Source organism: Sylvia atricapilla, chromosome Z (genome assembly GCF_009819655.1).
Source record: "Sylvia atricapilla isolate bSylAtr1 chromosome Z, bSylAtr1.pri, whole genome shotgun sequence".
NCBI classification, from domain to species: domain Eukaryota; kingdom Metazoa; phylum Chordata; class Aves; order Passeriformes; family Sylviidae; genus Sylvia; species Sylvia atricapilla.
In genome coordinates, this window is record NC_089174.1 from 88,013,460 (window position 1) to 88,038,919 (window position 25,460).

General features: G+C 58.3%; 1 long non-coding RNA gene across 1 annotated transcript; it reads right to left on the reverse strand.

Moving 5' to 3' along the window:
* Nucleotides 1-225: 225 nt before the first annotated feature.
* LOC136374601 (uncharacterized) lies at nt 226-3,695 on the reverse strand. Its single transcript, XR_010745931.1, has 3 exons — nt 3,412-3,695; nt 1,828-1,919; nt 226-301 (listed from the first exon to the last, which is right to left on the reverse strand). It is a non-coding gene; the product is annotated as an uncharacterized lncRNA (long non-coding RNA).
* Between the last annotated feature and the right edge of the window lie 21,765 nt (nt 3,696-25,460).

Here is a 25,460-nt window from a genome sequence, read left to right on the forward strand (position 1 = left end):
AACCTCGCCAGGCTTGCGGAAATAACAATCATCATAATAACAGTGACGAGAACAGGACCGGGAATGAGAATAACCAGCGCTTAGGAATAATTCCGCCGCAATCCGAACGGCTCTGCTCCCCACGAGAGATTAAAGCACCACAACAAAGGTAATGCCTGTGGAGAAATAAATCCCAGCGCCCGCGCTACGGATGCAACAACAACAACAACAACAAAACACGGTACTTACTTGAGCCAGTAAAATGTCCACTCGCCAAGGAAGTTGGTCCATTTTTCCCGCTGCTCACAGGAGGTGAAAACATCTATAAAAAAAAAAAAAACAAAACACAAAGAGGCGTTACGAGGGGCGACGGCAGCGATCCCCCGAGCGCGGCGGCGGGGCGAAGTTCCCGGCGCATTCCTCAGGAGTCGCCGTCTCCCGGAGCCCTGCGGAAGGCTGCCGCCGGTGTCACCGCGGCCTCGGGGCCGCGCCGGTGCCACCGTCCCCAGGCCGGGCAGGCGGCGGGGCTCGCCGCCCCTCCGGCCACCCACAAAGGCGGCCAAAGTTGGGACGGGTCGCCACCTTGGTGATGAGCGCGGCGACGTCCGCTTGCATCCCGCGCCGGGATTTGCCTGGCATGCGGGAACCCGAAATAATCCTAATAATGCAAAGTGCCACCTGCCCTAAATTCTCATTCCGTCTCTCCCGCCGAGCAATTGGAAGGCAGGCTCGCTCCTCGCCCCCTCTCCCTCCCTCTCGCGCTCCTCTCTCTCTCTCTCCCCAGCATTTATTTCGACCCTAATTGGTTTCTCCCTTCTCCGACGTGTCTAGCGGATAATACGCACCTTCCCTGAGTCAGAGCCTGCAAAAAGCCAAGGGACAAATGGGAAAAGTGCACCGCCGAGCAGAGAGGGGGCCGCGGAGCTGCCGCAGGCTACGATTCCCGGCCAAAGTTCCCCGAGCCATCCCTCGGAAGCCGAGGCTGGAGCGGCGGCAGCGCCAGCCCGGGAGCACGCAGGGGGAAAGGGGGGGGCCTCGGGAGCGGACCTGCCTCTCCCGGCAAAGGCTCTTCCCTAAAAGAAAGACCTGAGCGGATAGAGAGCTATCCCTGACATATTGGGGGGAAGGGAGGGGACGGGGAGAGGAAGGAAGGAAGGAAGGGAGGAAGGGGGAGGGGGAGAGCCTGACAAAAGTAGACAAGTGCACGCGTCCGGCGCGACGTTCCGACGCCGGCCCGGGGGGGACGGAGAGCCCTCCGGAGAGCCCCCCCAAACCCCTGCCTGGGCCCGGCCGCCAGAAGGGTGGAGCAGCTTCCAGCGAGGAGCCGCGGGAGCTTTGGGGGAAAACTTTCAACGGGAGAACAGGCGTGGATTTCTTTTGCCACTTTTCCATGTGCCAAAATGGAACCGAGGGAAGGAGAAGCGAAAGGAGAGATTAGCAGCGCCTCGTTAGCAATGAGTCAGGGCGCCGGGAAAAGCTAAAGCACGATAAAAGTGCGATGGGAAGGACGAGCAGTGGTCAGTTTTTTCGGGGCGTTCCTTTTGGCAGACATGAAACCAAGCTGCGAACGCGCCTGCATCTCCCATCACACACAATCAGAAAGGCTAAAAATACTCCGCTCGGATTAAAAAAAAATTATATTTACCGTGCTTCTAGCTGCTGATTAAAAATTACCCAATGCACTTAGAGCACAGTTTGGGGTTGGTTTTGTTGCTTTAGGGTTTTATTTTTTTTTTTTTGGCTGGATTTTTTTTTTTTTTTTTGGTTAACAGAGCAGCTAGAAGATTTTTTTTTTTTAATTTTTTTTTTTTTTTACAGCTGTTGCTAATTTCCACCGTTGTTTCTTACCGCACTGAAATCCAGTAAATCACTCAGTTCTTTGTCCGTCCCTAAGGCAGCCATTCGCTGTTGGTGATGCATTTTAGCAAAATCACACAAACCTAGAAACATGGAAATAACCGCAATCAGAAATCCCGAGCCTTTGCAGGAAACACAGTCGGATTTTGCTTTTGCGAGAGGGGTCGGGAAGGGGGGAGGTGGGTGATGGAGAAGAAGAAGGGAGGGGAAAAAAAAAGATGGAGGGGCAGCCAAAAACAAAAACAAAAACAAAAAAACAACCCCCAAAAAATCAACAAGAAAAAAAAAAAAAAAAAAAAGCGATATTGTATTTCCAAAGAGGCGAGCCAAACCCGGGGAACATCCGCTCTTTAAAGCCCAATCCGGAGGAGAAAAAACCAGGCAAAGCCTCGCTCCCGGAGCATCGTTTATGCAACAGGAGGTTCAGCGAGGAATCAATGAGGAGCCCAGAGAGGAAACTACAAGCCAGCCGCTCCCAACTTTTTCCCCTTCTCCTTCTTCCACCGCAAAGTAGCGTTTGGAGGCAGAAAGGGCAAAGAAGCGAGCGAGGAGGGGAATAAAAAAACCCAACAAAAATTCAATAATCATCAAAAAAGCCAGGGCGAGATGCGAAGTGCAGGTTCCGGGGGCAGGAAGGGGAGGGGGGGCGGCGGGGGCTAATTAGCCCCGATTCCTAATTTGTGCAGAGGAAGGACGGGGGGAGAAGGCCGCCGAGGAGAGGCCGGGGCCTGCGCGGAGGCAGCGGGGCCCGGGAGGGAAGGGAAGAGCGGCCAGAGGAGCGCCGAGGCGCCTCCGTGCCCGCTCCCGGAGCTCGTGGAGCCGCCGCCCGCTCCGGGCCGAGCATTCCACCTTGGATTCGCCCGGCTCTGGCGCACGCATGGCCCGCCGCGTTTATACACGGGGCCGCGGAGGACGCACGTGACGCGGGCGCTCGGCCGAAAGGAACGATCTTTTTAATTTATTTTTTTTCCCCCCCCACCCACCACCCTTTTTTTTTTTTTTTTTTTTTGGGGTTGACCCCTTCCTTTCGCCTTTTTTTTATTATGGATTTTTTTTTTGTTTTGGTTTTTAAAATCTAGAATCTGGCTTTGTTCAGGGGGGGGTTTCGCCACTCCCCGGCTCCATCCTAACGCCCAGCGCAAAGTTTGGCCAGGCAGCCCCTCGGAATTCCGCGCGAGTTTTTTGGGGGGACGCCGCCGGCCCTCCCCTTCCTTCTTCCCTCCTCTCCTCGGGCACTCGGATCCCGGCTCGTCCCCTGGCAGGCCGGATTATCCAAAAAGAACTCCTGGCGGTTCATTTTCCGGGAGGAAATCAAGCAGCGAGTCCCCGCGTCTGCACCCTGGTGTATCTCCCACACGTGTCTATGCAATGTATATACAATGTCCACATTTACACAGCCCGGAACTTGCACTTTCTTTTCTTTTCTTTTCTTTTTTTTTTTTTTTTTTCAAATAACACATCGGGATCGACAATTTTAATTATAAAAAAAAAAAAAATGAAAGCAAAAAAAAAAAAATTAAAAAAAAAAAAAAATAACCACAGACAAGTTAGTCTAACAGCAAATCGGAACTTTACCTTAAATGGCCACAAATATGTTCACAATATTCCAAGGGGGGAAAAAAATGAAAGAAAAGAAAAAAAAAAAGGAATAAAAAGAATCAAAATAAAAAGAGAGGAATCTTCTGCCAAAGTGCTTTATTGTCTCACACGTGTGTGACCCTCCGAAACCACCAAAAAGAGTAGGGAAAGTGTCAGTCCTGCTCCGGGTTATTCCACAGCTTTACAGGCACACTACACCTGGCTTTGTTGGGATTTGGGGGGCCCGGCCACCGGCCACCAAAAAAAAAAAAATAAAAATATAATTTAAGATTTTTCTTTAAAAAAATTTTAAAAAAATTTAAAAACCAAAGAGAAAAAGGAAAACAAAAAAAAGAAGGTCCGACAACTTTTGCCCTATTGTTTTTACAGACACATGGTGACGGGCTCGCAGCGCCGCGGCTCTCGGGGACTTGCCCCCTTCTCTCCTTGTCCTTCCTTCAAAAAAAAAAATAAAACCACCAAAAACCAAAAAAAACCCCCAAATCCCGTAAAAAAAAAAAAAAACCACCAAAAAACCCAAAAAAACGCAGGCGACTCCCCCTTCGGGGGAGCGCGGGGCCGCCCGTTGTTTAACTTGGTCCAAGTTTAGAGCCTCCTCCGGCTCAGCAGCGCGGCCTCCCCCGCCGAGCCGCGGCCGATCGCATCCCGCCCGGGCAGCCGCATCGCCCGCCGCTCACATCCGGGCAATGCCCGCCGCCTTATAAGCGCCGCCGCCGCCGCTCGCAGACAATGACGAGGAGGAGGAGGAGGAGGAGGAGGAGGAGGAGGAGGAGGAGGAGGAGGAAGCGGGCGGGACGGCGCGCCGGGCCTCACAAGATGGAGGGAGCCCGGCCGCCGCTCGCCGCCGTGTCCCTTCGCGTGTTCCCGCGGGGATCGGGGCCCGCAGCGCCGCCCGGCCCCCGGGGCGATCCGCCCGGCCCCCGGGGCCATCCGCCCGGCCCCCGGGGCCATCCGCCCGGCCCCCGGGGCCATCCGCCCGGCCCCCGGGGCGACCCGCCCGGCCCCCGGGGCGATCCGCCCGGCCCCCGGGGCCATCCGCCCGGCCACCGGGGCCATCCGCCACGGGAGCGGCTCCCCCGGAACGCCCGGGAGGGCTCCCGGCACACACGGGAGGGGTCTCGGTACACCCGGGAGGGGTCTCGGCACACACGGGAGGGGTCTCAGCACATCCAGGAGACGTCCCGGCACACACGGGAGGGGTCCCGGCACACCCATGAGAGGTTTCAGCACCCTGAGCACACCGCAGAGGGGTCTCAGCACACCCAGGAGGGGTCTCAGCACCCTCAGCACACCAATGAGGGGTCCCAGCACACCCAGGAGGGGTCTCAGCATACCCATGAAGGGTGTCAGCACCCTCAGCATACCCCGGAGGTGTCCCAGCACACCCGGGAGGGGTCTCAGCACACCCGGGAAGGGTCCCAGCACACCCGGGAGGGGTCCCAGCACACCCGGGAGAGGTTTCAGCACCCTTAAGACACCCAAGAGGGGTTTCAGCACCCTCAGCACACCCGAGAGGGCTCCCAGCACACCCCGGAGGGGTCCCAGCACACCCGGGAGGGGTCTCATCACACCCCGGAGGGGTCCCAGCACACCCGGGAGGGGTCTCAGCACACCCGGGAGGGGTCCCAGCACACCCGGGAGGGGTCTCAGCACACCCGGGAAGGGTCTCAGCACACCCGGGAGGGGTCTCAGCACACCCGGGAAGGGTCCCAGCACCCTCAGCACACCCGGGAGGGGTCTCAGCACACCCGGGAGGGGTCTCAGCACACCCGGGAAGGGTCCCAGCACCCTCAGCACACCCGGGAGGGGTCTCAGCACACCCGGGAGGGGTCTCAGCACACCCGGGAAGGGTCCCAGCACACCCGGGAGGGGTCCCAGCACACCCGCGAGGGGTCTCAGCACACCCGGGAAGGGTCCCAGCACACCCGCGAGGGGTCCCAGCACACCCGGGAGGGCTCCCAGCACACCCGGGAGGGGTCTCAGCACACCCGAGAGGGGTCTCAGCACACCCAGGAGGGGTCCCAGCACACCCGGGAGGGGTCTCAGCACACCCGGGAGGGGTCTCAGCACACCCGGGAGGGGTCTCAGCACACCCGGGAAGGGCCCCAGCACACCCGGGAAGGGCCCCAGCACACCCGGGAGGGGTCTCAGCACACCCGGGAAGGGTCCCAGCACAACCGAGAGGGGTCTCAGCACACCCGGGCGGGGTCTCAGCGCCCTCAGCAGACCCAGGCCGCTTTCAGCCCCCTCAGCACACCCTGCGAAGGGTTTCGCACGCCCTCACACCAGGAGCAGACGCCATTTTTTTTCCCCAGCCGCCTCAACACTTATCTCGACACTTACCTCGACACTTACCTGGAGGGGCTCAGCTCCCGCCGACTCCCGATGCGTTTCGCGCCTCTCCGCCATGATCAGACGCCTTCAGGGGGCTTCGGCTCCCGGCCCTCAGCCGCTCCCGTCAGGGGGCTCGGGGCCCGCTCCCCTCAGGGCTTCCCGCCGCTCCGCCATGACAGGTTCCCGCCGCTCCGCCATGACAGGTTCCCGCCGCTCCGCCGTGAGGGGATCCCGCCGCTCCCCTCAGGGCTTCCCGCCGCTCCGCCATGACAGGTTCCCGCCGCTCCGCCGTGAGGGGTTCCCGCCGCTCCGCCATGACAGGTTCCCGCCGCTCCCCTCAGGGGTTCCCGCCGCTCCGCCGTGAGGGGATCCCGCCGCTCCGCCGTGAGGGGTTCCCGCCGCTCCGCCATGATGGATCCCGCCGCTCCGCCATGAGGGGTTCCCGCCGCTCCGCCGTGAGGGGATCCCGCCGCTCCGCCGTGAGGGGATCCCGCCGCTCCCCTCAGGGGTTCCCGCCGCTCCGCCGTGAGGGGTTCCCGCCGCTCCGCCGTGAGGGCTTCGGGCCGCTCCACCATGAGATCCCGCCGCTCCGCCATGAGGGGTTCCCGCCGCTCCGCCGTGAGGGCTTCGGGCCGCTCCACCATGAGATCCCGCCGCTCCGCCATGAGGGGTTCCCGCCGCTCCCCTCAGGGGATCCCGCCGCTCCGCCGTGAGGGCTTCCCGCCGCTCCGCCATGAGGGGTTCCCGCCGCTCCGCCGTGAGGGGTTCCCGCCGCTCCGCCGTGAGGGGTTCCCGCCGCTCCCCTCAGGGGTTCCCGCCGCTCCGCCGTGAGGGCTTCCCGCCGCTCCGCCGTGAGGGGTTCCCGCCGCTCCGCCGTGAGGGGATCCCGCCGCTCCGCCGTGAGGGGTTCCCGCCGCTCCGCCGTGAGGGGATCCCGCCGCTCCGCCGTGAGGGGATCGCACCGCTCCGCCGTGAGGCCTTCGCGCCTCGTCCCGTGAGGGCTTCGGGCCGCTCCACCATGAGGGGATCCCGCCGCTCCGCCGTGAGGGTTAGCGCCGCTCCGCCGTGAGGGGTTCCCGCCGCTCCGCCGTGAGGGGATCGCGCCGCTTCGCCATGAGGGGTTCCCGCCGCTCCGCCATGATGGATCCCGCCGCTCCCCTCAGGGGTTCCCGCCGCTCCGCCATGAGGGCTTCGCGCTGCTCCGCCATGAGGGGTTCCCGCCGCTCCGCCGTGAGGGGATCCCGCCGCTCCGCCGTGAGGGGATCCCGCCGCTCCGCCATGAGGGGATCGCGCCGCTTCGCCATGAGGGGATCCCGCCGCTCCGCCATGATGGATCCCGCCGCTCCCCTCAGGGGATCCCGCCGCTCCGCCGTGAGGGGTTCCCGCCGCTCCGCCCTGAGGGGATCCCGCCGCTCCGCCCTGAGGGGATCCCGCCGCTCCGCCGTGAGGGGTTCCCGCCGCTCCGCCCTGAGGGGATCCCGCCGCTCCGCCGTGAGGGGATCCTGCCCCTCCGCCCGAGTGGGCTCCGCCATGAGGGCTTCGCGCCGCTCCGCCATGAGGGGTTCGTGTAACTCCGCCCCGAGGCGTTCGCGCCGCTCCGCCACGGCTAACTCCGCCCCGAGGAGTTCGTGTATGTCCACCACGGGTGAGCTCCGCCATGAGGGGATCGTGTAACCACACAGAGGAGTTCGTGTATGTCCACCACGGGCGGGCTCCGCCATGACGGGTTCGTGTAACTCCACACAGAGGAGTTCGCGCCGCTCCACCACGGGCGGGCTCCGCCATGAGGGGATCGCGCCTCGTCCCTCTGAGGGAGCTCGCCCCACTCGGCCCTGAGGGGATCGCCCCACTCGGCCCTGAGGGGATCGCCCCACTCAGCCATGAGGGGATCGCCCCACTCCGCCATGAGGGGATCGCCCCACTCCGCCATGAGGGAGCTCGGCCCTGAGGGGATCGCCCCACTCCGCCATGAGGGGATCGCCCCACTCCGCCATGAGGGGATCGCCCCACTCCGCCATGAGGGAGCTCGGCCCTGAGGGGATCGCCCCACTCCGCCATGAGGGAGCTCGGCCCTGAGGGGATCGCCCCACTCGGCCCTGAGGGGATCGGCCCACTCGGCCATGAAGGACCCGAGGTTTCTTTCCCGCCGTCGCCTTCGCTCCGCCGCTGAGGCGCCGTGAGGGCTGCAGCCGCCTGAGCTCCCTGAGCGTTCGGCCAGCACTGTGAGGGGACCCTCAGCGCCTCGGCCGTGATCACAGCCCCGAAGGCTTTCCGCGAAAAGAGGTAGGGTGGAATTATTCCTTTTTTAAGGGGGGTTTTTTTTGAGTGCTGAGCCCGCAATGGGGCTGCTGCACAAGCAGGTAGTGGGAATGAAAATCAAGAAGGGAACGGGGAAAGGCAGAGGGAGGGAGAATGATGTAAAATCATGGAATGGTTTGGGTTGGAAGGGTCTGTCACTAGACCAGAATGCCCCAAGCCCCGTCCAGCCTAGCCTTGAACACTTCCAGGGATGATGGCTTCAAATTAATGATGCATTTGGTTAATAACGGGCTGTGAGGTTTTATTTGGAAATTAAGTAAGGAAAAGGGCTGACCCAACTGCCGCCCTGGCCCCGATATTATTAATTGTCCATTTTTAATCCTCTGGATTTTGTACTGTCCCCATATGTCCTGTTTTCAGCAGGAATTCCGTAAAACTGAGGCCGTTTTATCCGAGTTCTCTGGAAGTGCCCAAGGGCATTTAGGATAAGGCTTGGACATTCCCTGATCCCGTGGTGATGGTGAAAAGAAGTTGGTTGATGTCACAGAGCTGCAGTAGCTGATGCCATGAATAATAAACAAGTGGGAAAATGGAGCAAAAAAAAACGCCTTGTAATTTCCATGAAGTTTCTCCTTTTGAGCTTCCCTGTTATGGTGTCAACATGAGGCTTGTTTGGGTTAGAGGGGAACGTAAACTCCATCGTTTCAGTACAGACTGTGCTTCATTCATTGCCTCAGAAAGGCTGCAGCTTTCCGTGGCAAGGTGCTCCCGGAGGTGGGAAAATATCCTTCTGCGCTTATCTGAACTCCGATCAGAGTTTGGTTTGTTTCCTAATTCCCTAATGAGATGGGCTGTTGGAGGTCGATTAAAGTGGAATGTCATCGTTTGGGGTTGTGCTAATGGATGTGCGACACTGCAGTCCATTAGGGAGACAACCTGGATTTGGGGCAAGGCGCAGAGGGCATGGAAAGAGATTTCCCGTGCGTTTTCAATTTTTGTAACGGGCAGATGCAGGTCATTGCGGAAATCCATGGGTTGTGAGGACAGGAGCACAGAAAAGGCAGTGAGGCCGTCTCTTACGGAGATTTCTGCAGGAACTGTTCGTGTTTCCCAACCCTGGGCAAAGGCTGGGATGTGGCTTGGAGTAACCTGGGCTGGGAGAAGTTGTGCCTGCCCGTGGCAGGGAGGGATGATCCTTAAAATCAAATCCTTAAACACCTGAACAATTCCAGGCCTGGCGCACCCACGGCTTCTCTGGGAACATCCTTGGGAGAGCTGATGCCGTTGAACAGTTCATTCCCCGTGTGGCATCCTTTAGTTTATTGGATTGTGATCTTTGAAGTCTCCCCGCTGTGGGCGAAAGCGTTTGCCGTCGTCGTTAATCCTTTTGGACGCTGTTTTGTGTCCCGTGTGTGTTCCTGTCGCCGAGCGCGGACCCGCCCATGGCGGGGAGCCCTTGGGCTCAGCCCCCCGTGCTGCTTCTGCTCCTAATTGAATTAAGAGCCGCTGTAAAAAAGACATGGGGATAAGAATAGGGCGGGGATGAAGAAGGGAATAATTGGGGGAATCCACGGCTGGATTAGTTATTGTCCCAATTAGCTGCCTGAATTAGCTCCTTGACGAGGCAGAATAAAGGGCTATCGGTGACAAGGCCGGTTTTTAGGGAAGCTGCTCCTCCAAGTGTATTATGATTGCAGTATAAAGAGCTGCAGGTTTCGGTTAAATGGATTTTGATTCTGCTTATTTTTCTAGCAGTCGATTGGTTTCACTTCCATATTAATCTCCTTTTATTAAAGCATAGAAATCCCAACCTTTGTTGCTGTGGGAGCAGCCTGGGACGTAATCTAACTTTACAAAACCCCACAAGTGTCTGTGCTCAGTGAAGGGATGGAGGTCGGATTTGAATGCTGTGAACTGCACGCACCATTATGTCATTTCCAGGTCTAGCAGAAGCTGGTTATTTGGGATGAGCACAGGAAGGAAATTCCGCTTGCACTGATTTTCGTGGTTTCAGTGTCTCAGAGGGGAACACATTCCCTTCTGAAGTAACTTTAAGGCTTTAAGCTGTGCTGAGGAGGTTCAGGCTGGAGTTTCTGCCTGGGACGTGGTGGAGTCCCCATTCCTGGGCTGTCCAGGGATGTGGCACTCGGGGCTGGGGACAGGGAGGGACACAGCCTGGGCTGCAGCCTCCCGGAGTATGATGTGACAAACGTGGGGTTGGATCTCTGTCCCCCCAGGACGAGGCCAGGTGGCAGCACGTGAGGTGGGCGATGGGGACGGCACCTCCTCGGGGGCTGCTGGAGCTCCCAGACATTCCCAGCGGGACACAGACACGTTTCTGCGCCGTCTGGGCCGCTCCCACACACGAGATGGGAGCAGGGCCTCCCGCAGCAGCGTCCTCTCACTCCTCATGGGCACTGAGTGGGGTGAGTCAGTGTCCTGTCACACATCCCTGGAGATGTGTGCACTCCTCCCCAGGAGCTCCTGTCCCCGGAGCCCTGCTCAGCTCCACTGCTGACGCTGTCTGTGGAGAGGAGCTGAAAAGGCCGCACAGAACACAGGCATTAGGGAAAGAGGAGTCAGGGTGCTGCAGCAGCTGAGTATCCAGCTCTGCGATAACCGAGGAGCGTTCACGAGAGAGCTCAGCTGTGCTCTCCTGTCCTGTCCCATCCTGTCCCTCTCGTGTCGCCGCGCTGGGGAGGCTGCAGCAGCTCCCTGCGCTGGGCCTTTCCAGGCTGCCCTGAGCTCCGCAGTGAGCGGCCGACCCTGCTGAGCTCCCCTCAGTCCCCGCAGGGCACGGGGAAGGTGTCGGCTCGGTGGGGAGGAGAGTGAGGCACGGCAGGGGAGGGAAAGGCGCGTTTCCCGCATGGATAAGTGCCCACCGGCGGCCTGGAGGAGGGCTTTGCTCCCCTCCTGCAATCCTCCAGCAGCCTCGCTCGCCTTTGCCAAGCACCTGTGAAAGAATGCAGCTGCAAGGCCCTGGGAAAACAATGGGAGCTGTGACAGTTCATTAATATCAGGCAGGCCCGAGATTGATTTGGGAAAGGCGGCGGTAGAGAATTCCGCTGCAGGACTCGGTGGCATTCCCGAGGTATGCCAGGGAGCAGCAGCGGGCTGGGGCTGCGTGTGTGTACAGCGTGTCACGGCCGGCCTGGGAACTGGGACACCTTCCTGGGGCTGTCAGCAAAACAAATGGAGGAGGGCTGGCTGCTTCAGCACTTCCTTCCCTTCCTTCTAGTCCGTATCCCTTTGATACCTTGGGATTTCTCCTTGTTTTCTATTTGGTTCTTTTGGGTTTTCTCCTTGGTGGTTTGCTCTGGCTATTTTTTCCTGGTGAAGCAAGGGTTTGGAAAGAGCAGGCAGCGTTTCAAACTGTGATCTGCACAGATGGGAATGAAGGAACATTCTCCAGGCGAAAATTGTTCTCAGAGACATTTGGATGGAGCGGGATTTGTCTCTGTGCGGGGCGGAACATCCTGATTTCTGACAGGAGAGTGCTGGGGACAGCCCAGGGGTGCAGGGGACAGCCCAAAGTGCAGGGGACAGCCCACAGTGCTGGGGACAGCCCAGGGCACTGGGGACAGCCCAAAGTGCAGGGGACAGCCCAGGGGTGCAGGGGACAGCCCAGAGGTGCAGGGGACAGCCCAAAGTGCAGGGGACAGCCCAGGGGTGCAGGGGACAGCCCAGGGGTGCAGGGGACAGCCCAAAGTGCAGGGGACAGCCCAGGGGTGCAGGGGACAGCCCAGGGGTGCAGGGGACAGCCCAAAGTGCTGGGGACAGCCCAGGGCACTGGGGACAACCCAAAGTGCTGGGGACAGCCCAAAGCGCTGGGGACAGCCCAAAGCAATGCAGGGAAAGGGCTGTCCCACGGAAAGCCTGGGGATCAGGGCGCTGAGGGGTCTGGCGCTGGCGTGTCCTTACAAACCAAAGTGCTGTTCATGACTTGGCGGGGTGTATGTGTGTGTAGCCCCGAGGTTGATGAAGAGTTTCTGTCAGCGCGGGCAGCAGTTACAAATGACAGGGCTGGGCAGGGCCGGGCCCATCCAAAACAATTTGCTCGGCGTAGATTAGCGGCTCCTGAAGAGATCCCACATCCGTCTGGGAGAGCTTTTCAGGGTGCCGTGTCACCGAGAGAGGCTTGTGGGTTTTTTTCCCCCACTTCCCTCCTCTCTTCCCTCCTCCCCCTTTCGGTTTGCCAGCCGAATTTCCCGGTTTCCAGATGCAACTGCGATATAGCGTGGAAATAAAAGGAGGCAGTTAAATTGGTGGAGCCCGTAATGTCTCCCGGAAAAAAAGGGGGGATCATCCAACTCCCTTTTCCTGCTCATGGCTTCCCTGTCGCTGTAGCGGTGGTAAATACACCCGGAGCTGGCCTCATCAAATTTTTAAGCTCAGGATGCACAAAGGAAGCTGCGGAGTGTCTGGAAAAGCTCGTGGCATCGGTCAAAGGCAGCTCTGGGGGCTGAGGCGTCGCCAGCTCCCCGCTCATCATCACTTCCCTGCCCGTGCCTGCTTCCCTTTTGTTCTGGAAACCCTAAATTTGCCCGGTTTCGTCTTCCTGCGCTCCCGGAACGGCTGTGCAAATGCTTCGCCTGAAGTAATAGTCAGTAAAGGCGAATTACCTTAAATCAGGCCCGGGTTATCTAATTTAGAACGTAGGAAATCGGGAGAAAATCAAACTAAATGAAATGCAAACAGGATAATTCATGGCTAATCCGGGGGCTTGCTCGACAGGAGGAGTCCTCTAGTTGTGCTCGGTTGAGTACCCGTGTGTAGCACAACTTGCAGCTCTTGGAGCCCACACCAAGGAGCTCTTTAGGCCCTGCACTCCCCAAATCCTGAGAAAACGGGATTGCTCATGGCCTCCTTGTTGGCACACCCCACTCACCTGGACTTTTATGACACACGGGGATGGGGCAGTGACTCTCCTGACACCTGGGAGGGACAGCCCGAGGAACCTCACAGTGCCTTGGCTGGGGAGGGATGCGGAGATCGCCTCCTTCCAGCCTGTGCCGAGCCCCTCCCGAGGCAGGATTCCTTCCCCGTCTCCCCTCCAGCCCGCCGTTCTCCCGGCTGCCTGGTTATTAATATGCAGTGCACCGCCGTCCCCCGGATGAATGGGGCTTATTACAGGATCCTGCCAGAAAGCTTTTCCAACTTCCTTCCAATTAGCGGGCGGCGCCTCAGAGGGATCCTCGCGGCACTCCGAGGTGTCTGGCAATTGCACGGCACCTTTTTGTTCGCTTCAGATGTCCTCGTTAGATGAGAGACTCCTGCCGTGCTGATTACCCCCTCCGGGCGGGTTCTTCATTGTTCTCCGCGCTCAGGGGGGTTGGGTTGTGTCCTTTATTGAGGTTCCTCCTGGTTTCTTTGGGAGTCCTCTAAAGCTTTGGGTGGGAAGGGATTTTAAGGGTTGTCACAGGTTGCTCCAAGCCCTGTCCGACCTGGCCTGGGACACTTCAGGGAAGGGGAGTCCACTCAGGTAAGGGAATTTCCCATAAACACGTGGGAAAATGGGCTGGGAGCTGCTCCTGGCCCCCTGCAGGATGGGCCCTGGCAGGGAAGGGGAGCATTCCCAGCAGTCTGTCCTGTGTGTGCTTCCCTGAGACTTCCAGCAGGAGCTGCAGGAAAGACATCCCTGAGAGCTGCCCTGGTCACGGTGTTCCCTGCTCCCAATTCCTGCTCAGGTGTCCCAGGCTGGACAGGGCTTGGAACAACCTGGGACAGTGCAAGGTGTCCCTGCCCATGGCAGAGAGTGGGATGGGATGACCCTTCCAATCCCTTCCAACCCAAACCATTCCAGGTTTGGGGATTCCAGAACCTTCTCCTCCCCAAAGCCATAGCCAGGGCTTTAGGTCTCCATGGCAGTGATTGCCCAGTGCCACTTTGTGCCTGGGCTGCTCCAGCCCCCATCCTGTTCCCCTTCTCCCCGCAGACTCCGGGATTCCCAGGGATTGCTGTTCCACCGGGAATCTTTCAGGGTTGGTGACACACCTCAGGCAAACCATTGGGGAGGTTCGTTCCGCGGCGGCAATTAAGGGAAAGGAGCATCAGCAGGTCACATCTTGCTGCCAGTGCCCGGGGAATTGGAGGCAGCGGGATGGGGCTGTGCTGGGTGTTTAAAGCAGGCAAACCTCTCCATTCACTGACGCTGCGGGCAAAACCCCTTAAATCACAGATCAAGGGGGAAGAGCCCAAATTGCCCCGAGTGGTCCCGGCTTTGGGTTCTCTCCTAACGACCGCCGTTCTGTTTTGATGTGGTTAATAATACAGCAGAGGTTAAATGAAACATGAAAAAGGGCTGTACATTAAAATTGAGATAACTCTTCCTTCAGTGAAGTGGAACCCAGCAGATGTAGCTGCACACTGTAATTGCTGCCTGTTTCCTGTCACTCTGATTAAGTTGCATTGTCCCTGCTCCAAGTGTAGGAATCAGTGGCTTCCCATAGGGCACAGCATGGGACAACTGGCTTCGGCAGGCAAATGGCTCTGTGCACCTCCTGCCTGTCCTGGTGATGCTCTAGACACACAATACCCATTGATGACTCCTAAAATCGATCGGCTGTGCGCTGGGAAAGGCACTCCAGTCGAGGGCTGGCCTTTTGGGAACACTTCCTTCCAGCCATTCCCCGGTTCAGGAGGCCACAGGAGCCTGGCTGCCGTGTTCCTTCTGCTCCTCAGCAGTTACTCTGCACCTTCTGCTGGTGTTCCTCTTATTCAGAGGGGCCTGGCACTCCTCTGGCACCTTCTCCACACCTGAACCCGGCGTTGAGGAGTATCTGCAGCTTCGGGGCAGGAAGATGTGGAGTGCCCCGGTGTGATTCCAAACCCGGGGAACACTTCCCTCCCTGACAGTTTTGGGGTTTGCATCCTGAGTCATCCGAGGAGCGTCGGCCGGGCAGGGGGGCCGTGGATTACGGGTTGGGATTGAGATATCTCTGCCCTCCCAGGCTGTGCCCTGGCGGTGCCCGAGGGCAGGCTTGGAGCACCCTGGGCTAGTGGAGGTGTCCCTGCCCACGGCAGGGGTGGGGTGAGGTGGCCTTTGAGGTCCCTCCCAGCCCAGCCCGCTGTGGGAGAGCAGGATTCTATAAAATCCCCTGGGGGCTGTTCAATCTCCCCGGTTGGATGTGGGGCCTCGCCTTCTAAAAATGGAAATCGATATTAAAAGTCGTTCCTTAACACATGTTTATTTTCTAATTTATAGAATGTACCTTTTACACTCTCCAGACACATGTGCTTGATTATAATGATTATCATATGTATTTTCCAAGGCACTCATCACCATAATATCAAATGTCATTAGAGAAATTAGGGAAGAGCAGCAGCATTCCTCCCAAGGAAAAGGCAGTTTCCTCCTTTCCCACAGCAGTGAGAGCGCAGAGGCTCAGCTGATTTTCTGCCACTTTTGTTTGGGCTCCACACAAAACAACCGGATCCCCGGGGAAACGCGGCGTGCAGCTGGAGCCCAAACCTCGGTGAAAGTCCCCCGGACACATGTTGGAGCTGCGCAGGGCAGCCCAGAGCCCACCTCGGGGCTGTCCCCCCACTTTTCGCTCCCTGCACATCCTGCTTCTCGGCAGGAGCCGGGGGGGCAGGAAAACCGGGGCCCAGCACATCCTGAGCTCGGCCCCGGGCTCACAAACCCCGGCTGGAATCCTGCTGCCCGCTCCCAGGGCCGCTTCTCCCCGGAGTTAGATTCCCCGGTGAGAATTCCTCTTTCTGGAGCCAAGGCCTTTTGTGGGGCTGTTTCGGGAGGAGAGGAGCGAGGTGCCAGGGGATTGACGCGATGCTCCACGTGCCTTCCCAGAGGTGGGAGATACGGATCTGGCTTGGCTTAGGAGAGCCCAGGGGGCTTTATTTCAATATTTACTTGGGGAAGCTCCGGCACAGGAGGCAAACAGCTGGAGATGACACAGACGTCCCACGGCTGCAGACCTGGCTGCTTTGTCTGGAGGACACGTGCTGGGGTTCGGGGCTGCGTGTGTCCGAGGGCAGGAAGAGAGAGGAGGCCCCCAGCCCCTTCCAGGGGAGGGCAGGGCACAGAGGGAGTGATCCAGGGGCTGGGGGCACGGGGAGGTGCCCTGTGCTACGGCGTGCCCCCTCTTTATCCCGATGAGTTTATCCCAAATTCATCGGAAACAAGCATTCCCCGCTTTGCTCTTGTGCATGTGGAAGTTCCCCCATCCCAAGGTTTTCCTGCAGGCCTCCAGCAGCTCCCGGGGATTGAAGGTCTCAGCTTTGGCCGTGCTCAGCACAAGAATCCCTTAAATCCACTCAGTGTCGTGGGGGTGAAGCCGCAGCAGCAGGGAGCTGCCTTTGGATTGCTGACTCCGACTAAATCCTTGGGTTTTTTCTTCCTCTGCGTCATTTCTGTGATTATTTTTGTGCTTCATATGCTCAAAAATCCCCGGGGAATAGGGGAAAAAAAAATCCTCTCTTTTTCTTTTTTTTTTCTTCTTTTTTAAATATTTTTGCTTTGCAAAGCAGCGCTTTGGTGTCTTCAGAAGGTTGGAAACCCACCTGTTTCCTGGGAGGAGGAGAGGCAGGAGCAGCCGGCCCCGTGGATCCCAGTGGGAACTTCAGGGGAATTGGCCCCACACCTGGGGAGAGGGATTTGGAGCAGGATTTTCAGGCTCAAAGCGAAGATTTCTTGTGCTTGTGGAAGGAGAAGTGGGAGAACAGAGTGTTCTCCTGCTCTGGCAGGGACTCCGCTCTGCCTCCGTGCATCCGGCCATGCCAGCAGCGCTCCAGGGAAGGACTTCCCTTGGAAGAGAGGGACCAGAGCGGGGGGAAAGGGACCGCTGTGCCACCCTCTCCCACTTGGGAGGACACTCGAACGCTTCTAAGGTCACTTGGATAATCTAATCCTCCTCAGGATGATATCTAGCTCCGGCAGGAACTCTTGGAAGGCTCGAAACGACATCCATCTTCATTATTTCCCGCCCTCGCGTCTGCATGATTGATTCCTGCTAAATTTGGTTTAATTGCTCAGAAGGTCTTCAGGAATGACATTTGGAGAGAGCCAACTGGGATCTCTGAGCTCCCCCTGCTGCTCTGCCGCACGCAGCCGGCGCTCGGGGAGCTCGGGGTGGACAGAGGCCGCTCCTTCCCTCCCGGGAGGCTCGGCTACGGCTGTCCCGCTGCTGCTGGCCTCCCATGCCACACCTCTGGGGAAGGCCCGGGCCTGGGGCTGGTCCCCTCCGGAGCTGCTGGTGGCAAATGGCAGCGTTCCCATGTGTGGTGCCACCCTTACAGCTCCTCTCGTTCCATCCCAGGGTGCTCCAAAACCCGTCCGGCCTGGCCTGGGACACAGCCACGGCCTCGATGTTCTCCCAGCCAGCAATTCCGTGCCCAGATCCCATCTCACCCGGTCCTGGGTGGAGGTGAGAGCAGAGGGAAGGGAGATCTGGGAGTAAATCCGTGTTTGTGCCCGGAAGAGCGCTGAGCAGGCGGCCCGAGCAAACCCGACATTAACCACTCGTTATTTACACTCCGAGCCGGTGCGTGGCCGCAAAAGCTGCGGCACAGATCCCCCCATTTCCAAGCAGAGTTTTAATTATTTGTAAAAAGCCTTCAATTGTTCACCAGATAATGTCATGGATTGGTCCTCCCAGTGTGAAGTGCAACCGTCCAGAACCCCCACAGTATTATAAATAGGCTTCGGAGCCGGGATTGATTGATGTTTGGCATAAAATCTATTCCTCGGAGCATGTGTATTCCTTCTGTTCACCAGTTTCATACAAATATACTTGGGCTGATTTTTTATTCAAATCTCCAATTTATGTCGGGTTTCAACTGTTAAATATTTAAAGGCTTTTTTCATCTCTTGTTGTTTTTTTTCCCCCCCACCGTATCCCTCTTTTTTCCGTGCGAGGTGGGGAAATCTCGCGCCGAACGCAAACAAGGCCGGGAGATTTAGGGCGTTCCTGGGGGGGAGAGAAAGAGCTTTATTAATTATATTGAGACTCAAATAATAGTCTTGCCTGACACTAATGTTCCATCAGCTCCAACCACAAGGATCCTGTGGGATAGCTTTAGAGGCCTGATCAGGCTCGAGATGACGGCGTTTATGGCTCCGTGGAAGGAGGAAGTGAATGAGCAACGCTCAGAGTTTGGAGAGAGGATGGGAGCCGCCAGAGTTACTGCAGGGGAGTCCCCACAGGGAGCCAGCAAGGCTTTTCCCAGAGATATTCCCCATTCCTGGGCTGAGGTTTATCCTTGCTGCACCTTGGCTGCCTCCCCTCTTCCTCAGCCGCCTTTTTTGAGCTCCCACTTACCAAAGCAATACTGGCGAATCGCTTCATTGCGGGATTTTTCTTGCGTCCCGTCCGCCCTTTTCCCCGAGGATTCCGCTCTCCTCACCCTGGTGGCTGTGATGAATTCATTATTCCTGCCTTTGGAAGAGCGGGAGTCGGGAGGCCAGACCCAATGATGTCTTATTTAGTAGTTGGTTTGTTCCAGTATGAAACAATGGATGCGTGTTCCTGCTGCCACTGGAAATCCCAATTCCTGGTTAAACAACCCCACGGTTTACCTGTTGCTCGAGCACCCAAAGGGCCCTGAATTGATCTGGGGGTGCCTGTGGGGGGGTGAGGGAAGGGAATAAAGAGATCCCAGGGCAGGAATGGCAGGGAGGCTGCAGCACCTCAGAGCCTCGCCTGAGCCCTGCTTTCCATTCAGGTGATTCCCCTGAGTTTTCCGCGTGCTGTGGATTCCAGCAGAGCCGGGAAAGGTCTCCTTTTGATGGGTATCACATTTCCAGTAGGTTTCTGGCTCCCAGAAAAAGTGGTGCCCCGTTTAGTGCCCAGATCACTGATAGAGTTTCGCTGTGCCTGAGGTGATTTCCCAGGATCAGGTTCTCCCCGGGTGTGAAACTTGCACAAGGTCAGGCACCGAAACCCAGGGAGAGGGATGTTCCAGTGCTCAGTGGAAGCTTAAACTAGGAATTAATTTATCTCTGGTAGCACTCGACAAAGCTCAGCTCCTGATGCCTCAGCCTTTATAGTCACATCTGTTAGTTTAGAGCATTTATTGGAGGAGCCTTGACAAAGACAAAAACAGATGATGGAAATCTCATCTGTCAAAACTGTTATTAAAGCTGGGAACAGTGTGAGGTTTGGTTTCAATTGAAAGCATCATTTATATTTTAGCCAGCGTTTTGCAAACAATAACACAGGGGAAGGGTTTGGGGGGCCCTCTTTAATTGGGCTGGGGCTGAGCAGGGCGCCTCTGGAGCCGCAGAAATCCGCTGTGACAGAGGCAGGGGTGGCACTCTGCAGTGGAGGGGCAGCTCTGACACCGGGGGACACGGGAAGGAAATAGGGAATGGGGAATCAAACTCTCAGCCAGCCCTGATGGAGCTTCCTGCGGACAATCCCAGAGAGCTGTGGCCCGAAGGGACCTTAAAGCCCACCTTGTTCCAACCTGGGGCGTTGCCACGGGCACGGAGCGGCCCAAGGAAGCGCCCAAGGGCAGCCTGGGACAGTGGGAATGATCCCAGTGACATCCCAGTCCCGCAGGATCCCTGAGCGGGGCTGGGCCGGGCTCACGGGGAGCGGAGCACAGCCCCTTTCCAAAGGCAGCGCTCGACTCCGTGGAGCAGCCGAATCCCCAATCCCTCGGCTGCCGTGGGGAGCGCTGCCGGCTGCCTTAAACTAATGATGGGGAGATCTCGGAGGAGGCAGCCTGGCCAAGTGGGAATGGTGGCTTCCAAACGCTCAGCGTTAACCGAACTCCGCTCCACTGGAGTAAAACCCCGCCTGGCTCCGGTGGGAGCGCGGCTGTTCCGTCCCTGGGAGCCCTTCTCTGTGCTCCAAGGGTTCCCAAAAACCCCGAGGTTCAGCTGTTCCTGGGGGCTTTCCTTGTGTCGTTTCCCATTAACTAGACAAGGGCTTCCACTGCAATATTTTATCTAACCTTATTCCAAGCTTGGGAATTTATCTTCCGAATACTTCCAGGTCCAAAGTGCTGTGTTGACCGCTTTGTAACTGGAAATTTGATTGTCCCCAGGACTGAGGTGTGAAATCTGCCTTCATTCCTCCCTGGTGCAGCACTTTGGGGTTGTTACAGCAGCGCTGTGTGGAGTGTAGGATCTGTGACGTTTCCTGAGGATACACATGGAAATGTATCCCGTGCCTCTCCACCCCTGGGAGTGCTGGACAGGGCTTGGGGCAACCTGGCGTTGTGGGAGGAGGTGTCCCTGCCCAGGGCAGGGGCTGGAACGAAAGGATCCAAACCATTCCGGCGTCCTGCGGTTTTCCCAAGGCGTGGTGCCCCCGGGAGCGGCTCAGAGCTCCTGCAGGGCCGTGTTTGCCCTGGGTTTGGGGTGCCCCCTGCCCTGCTGCCCGAGCCCACGGCACATCCCAGCGCCCAGAGGGACACGGGATTTCCCCGGGAGCACGGGCGGCAGAGGAGTCTCCGCTGGGCTGCCGCTCCCCGTGTCCTGAGCCCTATTTTGGGAAGCAGGCTGGCAGATCCCAGCGGCGCATCCCTGCCTGCCAGGCACTACCTTGCCTCCAGAGCAGGCAGAGCCCGCGTTCCCGATCCGGAAATCCCGTCCAACTCGAGCGCTCAACTTCGGCTTTCTTGGGATGGGCTCTGGCTGCCTCCTACTCGTGCCTTTCTATCCTTAGCAGGATTCACAGGCTTTCAGCTCCCTCACACTTCTCGCTCTCTAATCTTAGCGCCGCTGCCAGCTTCAGAGAGGCACAGAGCTCCAGGGTCTCTCACTTGGTGCAGCCTCTTTCTGGGACACAGCCAAGTAGGTGAAAAACTCGGCGAGGGGGAAGGGCAGAGCCGGGCTGCTCTCAGATGTTGCAGGCTGCGGCTGAACCTGCCTCGGGATGCTTTCCGTGGGACGTTCCAGAGGGTTTGGTCGGCAGGAGACGGCGGCTCCCACCTCGGGGACGCCTGGGCGTTGCGTTCCTGTCCCCGGGATCTGCAGCCCACCTTGGATAAAGACCCGCTGGAGCCCGTTCCCTGTGCTCGGGAGCTGGCTCCGTGCTGCCGCCTTGGCTGCTTCCGGAAGGCACAAGCTGCTCCTCCGTCAAGTGTCTCCTGCTTTGTCTCTGTTTGTTCCCGAGGGTGTCTGTGGGGGTTGGATCGACTCTCCTGGGAGGAACAGCTCTTCCTCCGGTACGGCCTTCCCGGGTGGCTGCTGTGCCACGTGTTCCACCGAGGGGGACCGTCGCTGCAGGGAAACCGTGGCTGCCCCATCCCGCCCTGGAACGGCTCAAGGCCGAGCTGGAGCAGCCCGGGCTGCTGGAAAGGTGTCCCTTGGCAGGGGATGGAGCGGGAAATTCCCGAAGGGCCCTGCCCTGGGAGTGCAGCTGGGGGCAGGCAGGGTGGCACCGTCACCGCCACCGTCGGCCGAGGGCAGGGCCAGCTTCCCGGGCTCTGGCGGAGCCGGCGTTCCTGGCTGAGCTCCTGAGCGGTACGGTTCTCTGCTGCCTTCTGCGTTCCCACACAGCCCTGTTCCCATGGCTGGGATGACGTTGGCCCGGCATGATTCATGCTGTCAATTCCTGCCTGGAGCTGCAGGCAGGAGGTTATTTTGGGATGCGTACCTTCGCCGCAGGATGGAGATGCAGGGAAAACGCTCCTCTGCCGACTGCAAAGGCGGTCAGGAGGCAGAGGAGTGGCCAGGCCTGGCACAGGAGGGGTTTCTGCTCCAGGAGCAGCCCACACACACGTCCAGAGCACTGACCCAACAGACGCTGTAAGAGCTCTGTCTCTCCAGAACAAACCCCTGGTTGCCTCGGTGGAGAGTCAGAGTCGGCCCTCAGGAGCTTGCTGCGGTGCAGGGAACCCTTCTCCTGCTTTTCAGAGAAGGAAACCAGGACGGCAGGCCCGGTCCTGAAATCCGTATCCATTCCAGTCTTTACTGAGGTGTTTAAAGGTGGGATGGTCCATTGGGACGGAAGCTCTCCTTGCTCCCTGCTGAAAGTCAGAGTGGCGTGGCTGGGGACACCAGGCACTCACAGGGAGCCACGGACAGTACTCTGTAATCCTGTTCCAAAGGAGAAATCCCAGCAAACAGAAAGAAAACATTCCTCTGCTCGTTTTCCCCTCTCAGCAAAAGGTGGGGATTCAATTAAAATAACAACAGGGGAACTTGGCCGTGTTTGCTCAGGAGCTCAACTGCTCCTCAGCTCCATGGGCCGGGAGGAAATGCCTTGTTCAGCCTCGTTTTCGGTGTGTTCGACTCACGAAAACTCCATCTAACCTTGGCTTTGGAATACCACGACGCCCCTGGAATACTTATTCCTGTGAAATGCGCAGCTCCGTGCCTGCTCAAAGAGCCATTGTGCTCTGGGCTCTGCAGAGCTGCAGCGAGTGGAACATTGGCCCGCGTTTGGCGAGGAGGAACATCGTCAGGAGTTCAGGGAGAGGGATTGGATTCCCCGTTTCCACGGGCTCGGTGGCACATGGCCCCTGCGGGGTTGTTTTCTTTGGGTCGGCTGCCTCGCTGGTGTCATGGTTCTTTCTGCTCACGAAGCACCGAGGGCAGCCTGCAGTTCAGCAGGGAGGAAGTTGGGGTAATGGAAACGAGGGAGCGCGGCCGGGTTACATCATCCCACTCCTGCCAGCAAACTCGGCTCTGCTGAGGGCAGCACAGCGAGGGAAGGGGTCTTGTCTGGACCCTTCTGTGTGTCCCTGGAATCACAGAACCGTGGCACGGCTTGGGCTGGGAGGGATCTTAAAGCTCAGCCAGTCCAGGGACACCTTCCTCTGTCCCAAAAGGCTGCTGTGGCCTTGGACACTGCCAGGGAACCTTCTCCTCCCTCACTAGTGTCACCTCCTCCTTAACTCCAAAGCCTGTCCCATCCCATCCCAACTTGCCAGCGAGGTCAGTGGTGGGCAAGGCCCAGCTTCCTTCCCCCTGTCCCCGCGTTTTTCCGCAGGGAGCTCCTCAGGTGAGTGTTACTGTTTATTAGGCACATACATTCCATAATTACTTGGCAAATAGGATCATTATATCTGGAGTTACGGAGCACTTCAAACATTAATTGCCACCTCACTTGCAGATTTCAGCTCTGATACACAAACCTAATCATCACTCATTAAGTATTAAAGAAGAGAGCACTGCAAATATATTAAATTACTGCGGATCACTGATGAAACCAAATCTTTGGGAATTCCTGAAAGCCTCCCGAGGCGCGGGGATTCACTGCCAAGTGACCATTGGGAGTTTAGGCTTCGAACACAGCAGAACAGAGTCCTGGAACGGTGCAATCCCTGAAGGATTTGGCTTCGAGGGACCTCAGATCTCCTGGGTAGGGACACCTTCCACCAGCCCAGGTTGCTCCAGGCCTCCATCTGCCTCCGAGAGCTGCTGCTGCTGCTTTTGGAAACCCTCCTGGGGCCGGGAAAACGTGGGGGAGTTTTTTCTCCTGCCTGGCTGCGAGGGTTATGGGGTGCAGGTGTCAAAAGGCGCCGGCTGCCTGCTTTGAACGGGCGGGGAAGGGCATCGTGACCGCTGGAATGTGTCAGGACGGGGAAAGGTTCCCGGCAGCTCAGCGCCGGATTCCAGGATGGGCAAAGGCAGAAGGGAAATGGTGACGAGGGAAGGACGTGTCTGGCCTCCTCCCCTGATGCTCTGCAGTCGCCTGCCCGAAGTTCCTGCCCAAAAACCGGTCTGAAAGCGCTTGGAGAGATCCCCGAGCCCACCCTCGTTCCCAGCTCCACGCTGGTTCACGTCCAAGGCCTGCTGCAACACATGGACAATGACCATCATTTCGTGGAGAGCTTCATTAGGGGGAGCCGATCATTTCCTGGTCTCATCTGGAACGCGGAGAGGAAATTCCAGGGTTCAGCCTTGATTTTCCACTCTCGTTCATCCTGTTTTGGCCTGCCTGTGAACACTTGCAGGGACGGGGCGGCCGCAGCTTCTCGGGGACACCTGGGCCAGCACCTCAGGAGTCCTGGTGGCAGTTTTCTCTCGCTGTTCCCAAAAGTGCCACCGCAGCCCCTGCTAGCAGCTGATTCCTTTGCAATGAGCGACTCCAGGTGCTCCAGCGGATGCTTTGGAAGATGCAGCTCTGTTCACACATTCCCAGCTTTGACAAACGGCCCCAACTCCACGGATTTTACGCTCTCCCCCCTTTTCTCTGCTTGCAGTGTCGCTGTATTCCGTGACAAACGACCCGCAGCCACGTGCCGGCCGGAAGGCACATCCAGCCCAGCCTCCTCTTTTATGGCTCCATCGGCTGCCGCGCCTGGGCACACGGAGCCAGAGCGGGGCCGGAGCCATCCCACCTGTCCAAGTGTTCCTGTCCCTTTTCCAGGGAGTTTACAGCAGCCTGGCCGCCTGCAGAGCCGCGCTGCAGATGGCTGCAGCCGGCAGGTGCCTCTTCCACGGGGCCAGGAGCAGCCTCCACCTTCCCCATCCCACCCCAGAGAGCCCCAGAGTGGTGGCAGCACGGCCAGGGACCCGTCCTGCTGGAATCCTGGAGTAGCCTGGGATTTGGGCTGGGTTTTGGGAGGCAGGAGCTGTGGCTGGAATTGTGGGCTGGGGTTTTTGGGAGGCAGGAGCTGGAATCTTTGGGCTGGGGTTTTTGGGAGGCAGGAGCTGTGGCTGGAATTGTGGGCTGGGGTTTTTGGGAGGCAGGAGCTGTGGCTGGAATTGTGGGCTGGGGTTTTTGGGAGGCAGGAGCTGTGGCTGGAATCTTTGGGAGGCAGGAGCTGTGGCTGGAATTGTGGGCTGGGGTTTTTGGGAGGCAGGAGCTGTGGCTGGAATCTTTGGGCTGGGGTTTTTGGGAGAAGCCTGCCGTGCTCTGGTCCCTGCTGCAGGCACCTGTCAGTGCTGTGCTGAAGGGCCCAGCAGAAGTTTGGGAGCTGAGGAGCCTCCCATCATCCCGAAAAGCCGCACCACGGGCGGCGCTGGCTGCAGATCCAGGCGATGTTCCGCCAGCCCAAGCCCATTCCATAAACCACTCTGGCTCCTGAATATTTGATGGAGCAATCCGCAGTGCTCCATCCTCCACCGCTCCTTCCCGGAGCCTCTCCTTTCCTCCCCGTGCTGCTTTTCATTTGCCAGGAGTGATTATCCCTGCTTTTGGTGGGGAGCAGAGCTGGAGGGCCCGGCCCAGTGCTTGGCTTTCCAAGCAGCCTGGGCACTGCCATCGGCTCCGAGGATCCTAATCAATCCTTGGTCCCTCTTCTGGCTGTTTGTGCGGGAGCAGAGCAGAAATCATTTCGGGTTATGGAGCAGCGCTGCCCAAGGGGGGATTTTTCGGGGTTTTCTCTGTGTTTGGGATCGTTTCGATACAAGGGTTGGATCGGGGTCGGGGCTGTGGCTGCTCCAGGGCTGTTGGGATGTGGGGTTTGGGTGCTCAGAGCCCCCCAAAGGAGCCCCAGGGCTGTCCCACCCCACGGCATCCCCAGCTAGCTGCGCTCCGTGGGCACCCAGGCTCTCCAGCTCCTCACCTGCC